Source organism: Diuraphis noxia, unplaced genomic scaffold (genome assembly GCF_037042655.1).
Source record: "Diuraphis noxia isolate RWA-SAM2 unplaced genomic scaffold, SU_Dnox_SAM2 contig0013, whole genome shotgun sequence".
Lineage (NCBI taxonomy): Eukaryota > Metazoa > Arthropoda > Insecta > Hemiptera > Aphididae > Diuraphis > Diuraphis noxia.
In genome coordinates, this window is record NW_028301723.1 from 868,642 (window position 1) to 879,036 (window position 10,395).

At 26.1% G+C, this 10,395-nt stretch overlaps 1 long non-coding RNA gene across 1 annotated transcript; it reads left to right on the plus strand.

Annotated features, from left to right (window-relative positions):
- The first annotated feature begins 3,545 nt into the window (after positions 1–3,545).
- LOC149054053 (uncharacterized) lies at positions 3,546–7,488 on the plus strand. The gene is made up of 4 exons (XR_016192366.1): positions 3,546–3,757; positions 5,440–5,558; positions 7,056–7,183; positions 7,251–7,488. It is a non-coding gene; the product is annotated as an uncharacterized LOC149054053 (long non-coding RNA).
- Positions 7,489–10,395: the final 2,907 nt, after the last annotated feature.

Consider the following 10,395-nt stretch of genomic DNA (forward strand, 5'->3'; position numbering starts at 1 on the left):
GACCAAGTCTGCTAGTGCCGAGAACAATTTTAAATTAAATAGCACTGTTAGCATACGAATGACGATCTGAATTCTGCGTCCCTTTTTATGTTACACGACGGTGGTGGCAACAGTAATGGTGTTGGTTCCTACCACCAGTTGAGCATCGAAATGTTATTGTATTATACATATATATACGAACACTTGACGCTACCTATACGCTGGTCAAGGTACCTACCTACCTACCCTCACTGTAGTGCAAGAAACACAATAAGTACAATGGGCAAATGTACGTACCTACAAACGACATAGCAGGTAAAATATATATACATATTTATATATATCATTTCCTACTCAATAGAAAAAGGTACATTTGGAAGTTTCTAAACTGTAAAAAAAAGTGTGTATATAAGGTCCTATACTGCAGAAAAATATATTTTTAAACATCATTATAATTTTAAATTTTTTATTTTATGAAATATACTATAATATACTAAATTTCTTGGTGCAATAATATAAAAATAGGTGGGTAATTGGATTCCCCGCTCTGCTCTATATAGCAGTTTTTGAGCATGTAATTTTTACCTACTTGTTATATTTGAATTCAATGATAAATCATTGCATATGACTGAGAGTGAAGAAGTTAATATTGTACGTTTATACGAGGGAAACGACAGATTTGATGAGCATATTTTGGTCATCCTCTTATTAGGTAGATCTTCTATAATATATATAATATATTATCTATTTTACTAAACGTGGACACCCTTTTTTTTAAGCTTAGGTTCCACTTATAGATCCGAGGAGACTCTAAAATACATACTAGTTACCGGGCAAATCGATATTTTCAGGCCACTTTTAAATAAGACCGTTAATAAATTACTTCTAATACCGTGAAAGTTTAAAACATTTGCTTGTAAGTTGTTTTTTAATGTTTTTACCGATTCAACTTATAAAGACATAGAATGATACAAATCTTATACCCTAACTTCCAATTATAATATAGCTATTGGTTAGAGTCTTATTTATATTTATATTTCCCGTCTTTATTCATATTAATTTCCCACCTTTTTGTTTAAACAGTTTTGCGTAATTACACATTTTTAATGTTATATTCATTTGGTAATTAATAAGGTCCGTCTGAATTACCTATAGCCTTATAGATATTTATTATTTTATAATATAATATAATAGATTCTGAGTGGAGCGATGAATGTAGTGATTCTACGATGATGAGCGTTATTATTTTTTATCTGTGTACACGATAAGTTATCGATATTATGCTTCGATTTTCAACTTCAGTAGCTCTTCCGATTGGAAATGAATCTTGTTGGTGTGATGGGGAGGTAAAATTTTGAAATTCTCAATAATTTTTATAAGCACCGGAAAAACAAAAAAAAATTAAGAATAAACGGGCATTTTTATGCAAAATAAAGTTTTGAGAAAATCGATTTTAGATATTGGTGTTACTCTTAAACAAATACTTGAAACTTTCACTGAATGCTTATATTGTCAACTTCTATCTTTGATAAAATTTTTAAAATATCCCAAATCTATTAAAATTATTTTATTGACATTTGAAATTTTCAATCTTTTTAGATTATTTTTTTATAAATGACAATAAATTTTTATTCGTTTGGTAAAAAATCTTCAAAATTTAATACAAGGCTCCTAATATTACAATGTTCATTTAAAAATATTGAAAATACATAGTCAACATTTTTTTTTAATGAGCATTTTAATTTCAAATTTTGAAAAATATGTAAAAATCATGAAAATTTGCAATTTTTTTAGTTAAAAATTCTTACAATTTTATCTTTTAAAATCCAAGATTTTAAAATTCAACAGATGGATTGTTCATGAATTTTTCAAATTTTATCAAATAAATAATTTCTAGTTTTTTATTCTAGTGCCATTACAATAATTTTATTCGTTAGGTCAAAAAGCTTGGAAATTTAACACAAAGTTCCCCATTATGTTGATATTATATCTGCAGTTGGAAAATATTAAAAATAACATAGCCATGATTTTTGTAATAACCAATTAAATTTCAAATTTTTACAAAATTAACAATTAACAAATTTTTTAGTTGTCATTGATGTATAAAGATTCAACTATAGCTAAGGATTGAAAATTTAAAACAAGGTTCCACACAAGTAGTTATAATTCTGCTGCAAGAAAAATTTAAAAACTATTCAAACACAATTTTTTTGTTTTTAGTTATTTGAACTTCAAATTTTTATGAAATTACATATTAAATAATCAAGAATAACAATTTTAATTAAAGTTGTAATTTAAAAATATTATTTTTGTTTACTTAAATTTTTAAAGTATACTTTATATTCTAATATTAGCAGTTAATATTGGTAATGACTCATATTAATACTTAATAATAAATTGTATATACCTACTATGAATGACTGAGTGAGTCGGGTTCATAATGAATCTGATTTGATTAATTTGGAATTTATTTTATAGGGATCTTCATTTTTTTTTTTTTTTTATAAATAATAACAATATAATTAAGTAATATAATATAAAATATCCTGTATCGACAAATCGTCTTCACTCAAAATCGTTTTTCGTATACAATGATATTATATCATTAAATTCAAATTTAATACCATCCATTATAGTAACCCACTTGTATCCTTCTGCCAGGGCCGGATAGACTTCGGCCCACCGAGATTTTATACTTCTACCGGCCCTCAACAAAGTATCGGCCCATTCGAAAAAACATTTTTTATGATCCCTCTTGTATGCTTTAAGTAATAATTGTTTCTCTAAAGCACATTCACAAATTACCTATACAATAAGTACCTACATTACATTAGGTTACTCAGTATACTTCAGTTATATTATTAAAAAAACGCAAAATATAAGATAGATAATATAGATAATATAAAATATAATATAGATCGCATGGATTTATGCAATTTGTAAACATTTCATTTTATATTCATCAGTCATTACTCACGAGTCATGGCCTAAGTATGAGTAGTATGACGATTTTTAAACAATTTTTTATAACTACCTATAAGTTTAAAATTTGATTTTCTTTTATATATATATAATATATTTATATACGACGTATATTCTATATAGATAAAATACATTATATTATTATTTTAAATTATTCTAGTTTATATCAGTGTTTGATATAATTATACTGATCTTGAATTTTTACGCGGCCCACCGAGATTTTCTCGGTAGCTCGCCGGTTCAATCCGGGCTTGCCTTCTGTACAGCAGAGCAACATCCACTTACCAGATTTATTGCCAACACATTTTATTGGATCACGATTAACTTACAACCACCAACATAGTGGTAAGTAGCCGAACTATCGTGGCTGTGCGCCAGTGCCATAATACAACAAACCGGTGCCAGTCCGGTTCTATATAATCACAGATTACAAACCTACCTAATCTGTGGTATAATCATGATATATAAATATTCTATAAATATTATAGAAGTCAGTGTATATAGTTTATCATTCATAACTGATAACGTATAATATAATATATTATGTGATAGTCAGTAGTCGCACCTCACACATGAACATTGAACATTATTATTTATTCGTTTCTCTGATCAGTTTAATATATTTCTCAAATTTTAATTAAATTGCTACGTTGGCACTTTGGCTACATCAAACTATCAACATTCGAAAGGAAAGTCTATATCACTTAAAAATACCAGCTTGTACTCGTTTGAAGTCCACGTATCGGTAGAGAAGAACCATGGCCTGGAAGTGATCAGATAATCAACATACCTAACTGTACGTATTGAGTGAATGAATAACCTAGGGCACGGACCGGACGCTTTTTCTAGTAAATAAGCTGTTTAACCCGTCGTTGGTCGCGTGGTGAGAGATTCTCTCATTACGATATTATTTTGGTCACCACTGTCTGTTATATCGGTTTATTGCCTATTAGTTGTGCTATACCTTATCAGATACAGATAATCTAAAAATAGATGGGCATTAAACGACTTTGTAATTGATTACATACTTTCAGTATCCGTTTAACGTGACTCGTATACACACAGTGAGAGAAATTCTCTATACGCGACCAAACAAGTACTTTTTTTGTGTGCATTATTTTATTATGGATAATAACATATATGCTTGGCTTGAGAAAGCTGACGATGATATGTTAGATGATTTTGACCTCGATGAAGATGACAGTGATGGAGACGTATTAGATAATCCAGAAAATAGTTATCAATCTATTGGAAATGAAAGTGATTCCGACAATATGTATTAATGCTCGATTATTCAAATTGTAATGTGTAATGTATTTTGTAAAACAGAAAAAATATATAAATACTGAAATATATATAGTTTATAAGTGCTCATTTATATAAAATAAATGTGTTTGGTAGTTTATTACATATTATAAGACTTATTGAAGAAAGTGAGAGAATCTCTCACCACGCGACCAAAGTAGTACAAAAAAAAGACGCGACCAACGACGGGTTAAAAAAAAAAAAATCATGATTTTTGAAGAGCAACAATGGTTGATAAAAATACATACCATAGTACATAAAACGATTAATATATTTTACTAAGCAATTTCATTAGAAATTGGTAGGTATTAAAAACATTTAATACCGTTAAATTTATAAAAACTTAGTTTCATTTATACATTATTATTATTATTAAATCTGTAGAATAATGTATAGTTTTCAACTTCAAACATGTGTCTAAGCTGATATCAGTTTATCCCTGAGCTTATCATTCAGTTGGCTAATATTTGCTTCTTAATTTATTTTTAATAAAGTTCATATTAGAAAATGTTTGAAAATAAAAATAAAGCATCAAAAAGAAATTATACCTGTAATATAAAAAAATTGCCAAATTTCAATTTGTATTTTATGAGTTAAAGATATTGATGCATTTTCCAAAGAGCAACAGATGAGCCAGCCGCAGGTATCTGACCTCCTGCCTAGGGTGACAGCACTTTTTTAAATATAAATTCCATTGGCATAATTTTTTGAACTGTAAAACAACCACACACTCCACCAATATTATCTTTCGGCCAATTTCATTTAAAAATTTGGTTTTGATTATCCTTATAAACATTTCATTTTCCAATTTAAGGCCAACATTATTATTAACACAACGAGTTCTGTCTTATTGTTTAAATGTTTGATTCTTGATTATTATCGTATAAAACTGTAAGTATATATTATTATGATAGTAATAGACCAATACATTTTCAATAACATTGTATGGTTGACGCTCTGTGCCCATAAATTGTGTGAAGTGTAATAATCTAAATACTAAATTTTCCCAACTGTATCTAGCCTTGTGAAATTTAGTTTTTATATTTTATTCTTTTCTTTTTATTGTAAGTATATATGTATATTATTATTATTATATTTATATTTTGTCATGTAAGTGCATTCAGATTTGAATTTGATCTTTTGAAATATTATTGAACTTTGTTTTTTTTATAGGTTAAAAAATGAATTTGTGGTATTTACATGTCATAAATTCAACCCAAACTCGACTGATGTGGCTTAATTAAACTACCAGTTCTGGGATATGAAACACTGAAACAGGTTTACGAAATCAGGTAACTTTTCTGATCTTTAGTAACTTGCCTGCGGCGTCTGTACCAGTGATGGCAACAATGCCAGTAGCTTGTTCACAGCATACACTGGTAACATAATCTAATTATTTGCATTTTTATAGTTTTTTTTAACAATTCTTAAATTAACCAATTTAGCAAGGTTATTAGAAACTAATTTATAAGGGAACTTTTATTTATTTTTGTCTATTGCCCTTATATCAACATAAAAAAACTGTATGATTTATTGTTTGAAAATTGTTAAAATTCATGTTGTATATGTGGAGTTGAGTTGTCTACCAGTGAGAGGGCCGGTTTCTGATACAGCTAGGGTGGTGGGTGGAAGCTAAGCGTTAGTGTTGTTTTGACGTGCGAGTGTTCCATTAGTCGTTTGTTGTTGTTGATTGTTTAAGTTTGTATTTTGTTATTTGTGCATCAATAAATAGTTGATTCGTTACTAGTGTACTGTTGGTTATTCAAGTGTATATTTTGGTGCCCAATCCTACATATATATATTTTCTTTTTCATTTTAATATTTCATAGAAGTTAACTGATTGAAGTAAAAATAAAATATGTAATAAATTGAAAACTAGTAAGTAATAGCGTATTATGGCTACTATGAAGTGATTTATGTCTAAAATGTTTTTAAGACTAGATTAAATTTCATTTAAAACACAAAAATTATGTAAATTAAAAAACTGTATTCTACGTCATTATTGTTACATCTTATTATATAACAATTCAGTACTGTAGGCACTAGGCAGATGTTATAACTAAAATAAAATTTTACATACCTTAAGAGGACGTTACACAACCATTTGTTGGCTCCGTCTTACAAGTGCATAATATTTTAGCAAATTTAGCTTAGCATATCACGTTTAGCTCCATTAGTTTAAAAATTAGAGTAAATTGACCTATTATGAAACTTGATGTTAAGAAAATTATATGTGGTTATTTTTACAATAGTTCAATTTTGTAGCAAGTTATGCATATAATATACAAAATGTAAATTAAAAATGCTCATAACTCACTTAAAAACTAAGTTATCTTAATAAACCCATATACAAACACAGATAATGTTCTTCCCATCAAGTTTCATAATAGGTAAATTTACTCTAATTTTTAAACTAACGGAATTAAATTGATCTGCTAAGTGTAAATTTGTTATATTACACAGTTGAAAGACGGAGACAACAATTATGTGTGTAGTGTTCTCTAAAGAGTTTTAATATTTTTATGCATTTATTTTTTTACATTTGACTTGATATTTTTTACATACTCAATATTTTTTTTTACATATTATTACTTTCTATAGTAGTTAATTTTTCAATCCAAGTTTGTAAGATTCAAAAATTTAATTCATCATTCTTCTTTAAATTCTAAATCTAAAATCAATCTATTTCTACTAAATACTTAAATGTATTATGTAATAACAACAATTATAACATCAAAAAAGAATTTTTACTAAACTTATGAAACAAATTATATTCCTTTATATTTCAGGTATTTAATTGTCGTTCATTACAATCCACGAAAGAGAGGTATTTAAAATATATTAGAAATGATTTAAGCTCAGAAAACCGTAATTTTTCATTTCTCAATCCAAAGAAATTTAAAATATTATGAAAAGGGTAAGTACCTATTTAATTTTTATACATAATATACATGTAAATTTATTTTTATCGATTTATATTTTAGTTTAAATAATGGAAAAAAGAAAAATTTCAATAAAGAACTAAGAAGCATTCAAATTCAGATTCAATTATGCACAATTGTAGAATTGGTCAATTACAACAGCAGTTCCAAATTAAATTCATTAGCAACAAAATACATATGCATAATATCATATGGTATAATTGTATAAGTCAGAATTTTTATTGTTAAACATTAAGAAAATTTAATAATGATTGTTTTTAATTAGTAAATAAGGCAATGTTCTGAGTGTGTTTATGTTGATATATTTTTTTTTGTCAAAAGGATCAATATTTTTTCAGTTATATTATTTATAACCTATTTATTCCATGCAATTTTTTGAAAACAATTTTTGCATTTTTAAATTAATATTTTACCTTAACATTTTAAATTCTTAATATTTAACATTTATAAATCTAATCTTAAAGAGTTAGGTCTCAGAAATTCAATTTATAAAAAAGTGAAAAATTTGTTTTCAAGTTAACTTTGTGTTGAATTCAAGTATATTACCAGAAGTTTTATTTGATGATAACAAAAGTCAGGACCATTTTCAATTTTTCATAAGATATTTTAGGTATATTTTGGTAAAAAAGAGGATTGAATCTTATATATATTAATTATTAACATTATTTACGCTTTATTTTGGTTATTATATTTGTTAGTTGTTATGCTTATCATATTTTAAATATTCGATGTGTTATAATTGAGTATAAATAGTACTACTATGATACTATAGTTCTGTCTATATTCTATACTAAATGGTATTATAAATATATTTTAGGAAGTTGTAGGAGTTGCATATTTAATATTCTTGCTCTCGTATTTTAAGTTTTAACTCCTATCATTTCTGAGCCCTAGTCGTGAATTTCTAAAAAGCTATATAATAAAATACATTATATATGTACAATAATTTAGTATCTTAATAGTTTATGAATTATGATTAGTGTGTTGACATTATGGTTTTTGAGTATGGCAGAACAGTGGCATATAAGCGCAATTTTAGAGTGCAATTTTTTTAAATGTATATGTACCAACTCATGTGAAATAAATAAATAATTTAAAATCTAATTTTCACTAGAACAAAAAAAAATAAAGATAAATCAATTAATATACACAATATATTGAGAATAATAGAGTCTTTTATATTATTATGTTAAATAACAAATCAACCATGATCTATATGAGAATTTCCTTAATAGTTGATTAATGACTAAATTGAAAATATTTGGGCGTATCTGCTACAAAATTTACATTGGAAATTTAGAGTCTCCTGTAGGAATTACAATTGAGTACTTATTATATTACTTAGAATTTAAAGGGTTTAATATACTTATGTAATTATTTAAATTTGTTTCATGTAAATTAATATATAGTGGTCCTTGCCTCACATAACCCATGTACCATACTAACTAACCTTAACCCTCAAAAAATGCTAATGGCCATAGTTGATTGGTGCTTAAAGTAAAAAAATATTATAGCTTATATTTTGTTTTTATAATTACTATGGAATTTAGAACTAATTATAAAACTTTATGGCTCTAACATTATCAGTATTTGAACATTGGTTTTTTAGAATATTTTAATTTCCAAAGAAGTTATGTAAAATATTACGATTTAAAAGTTCTTATAACTCAATAACTCACAGATTAATATATGCTCAACATACATTTACGTGTGTGAGGGTGTGTTAATTTACTTTTTGTGTATTTGGGTAGTATTGTGAAAACTTGTTCATTTTTGAAATTTATATTTTTAATTTAATTACATACACCTTAACCTGTGTGTACTATATTGTATGATGTATATACTTGTATATACATATATATATATATATATATATATATTATTTTTATTAATTTATTATAAACTAAATTGGATTATCATAAAAGAGACCATACAATTTTAAACAAGACTTGTGGTGAATGATTAAAACATTGCAACATTGCATGTAGTTATCATAATTCATAATACCTTAAATTATCATAGATTCATAGATATACATATACCTGGTTAGAGGATAAATCGTTATCAATACGCGATTTCATAAAAATTAAACGCTCAAAACATTTTTTTTATAATGACACTTCAAATTGCTCTATAGTTATTTGAAGCAAAACTTATGGGAAACTTGGTGTTGAATTTTATAACCTTAGATATAAATACAAACAATTTTATGAATTTTGAACTACAAAATTATTTGCAAATATTCATGTTTTTGACGATTTTTTGTCGATATTTAAACTTCAAATGCTAATAAAAAAAAAACTGTGCCTATTTATTCTTATAACTTTTTAATCAATATAAGAATAACTATTATGAGGAACTTTGTATTAAATAAATTTTCAAGTATTTTGATCAGTTGTCTATAAACATCTTAAAAAAAGTCAAAATATTTTGAAAATTAAATAATGTAAATAAAATGCCAATCTAAATAACTTATAAAATTTTCAAGTACCTACAACTTATACTTTTTGAATAATAACAAATATTTAAAATCGTTTGAGGATAAATCGTTATCGTTACGCTATTTCGTAAAAATTTAAAATTCAAACGCACTTAAAATTTTTCCTATAATGATGCTTCGAGTTTTCTCTATAGCTACTTGAAGGAAAACTTAATGTTGTATTTTTAATCCTTAGTTATAAACAAAAAAAATTTTATGATTTTTCAACTTCAAAATTACTTGCAAATTTTCGCGTTAGTCAAAAATGTCAAAAATGTTTTAAAATTAAACTGTATATAGATAACATTAACATAAACATTTGGTGAAAATTTCAAGTATTTACAGTGATTAGTTTTTGAATTACAACCATATAAAAAAATCGATTTGGTCGAAAACTGGTTTTGCGTAAAAATTCCCGTTTTTCTGTAATTTTTTTTTTGTTTTTCTCGATTTTTTTGAAAACTGTTGGAAAATGTTAACTTTTTTGACCTCTATAATGCACCAAGGATATTCAGTTTTCCATAGGGAACTATCCCCAAAGTTTAAAATTGAAGCATTATTTCAAGTAGTTATGCTGTACACAGTGTACACAGACACATAAAAAACACACATCATTGTAGAATCAATACATTCATCACTCCGTTCAGAATCTAAAATCTAGTTTAATGTAATTGATGGAACATATACTTTGAACTGACGTTTTTTCCT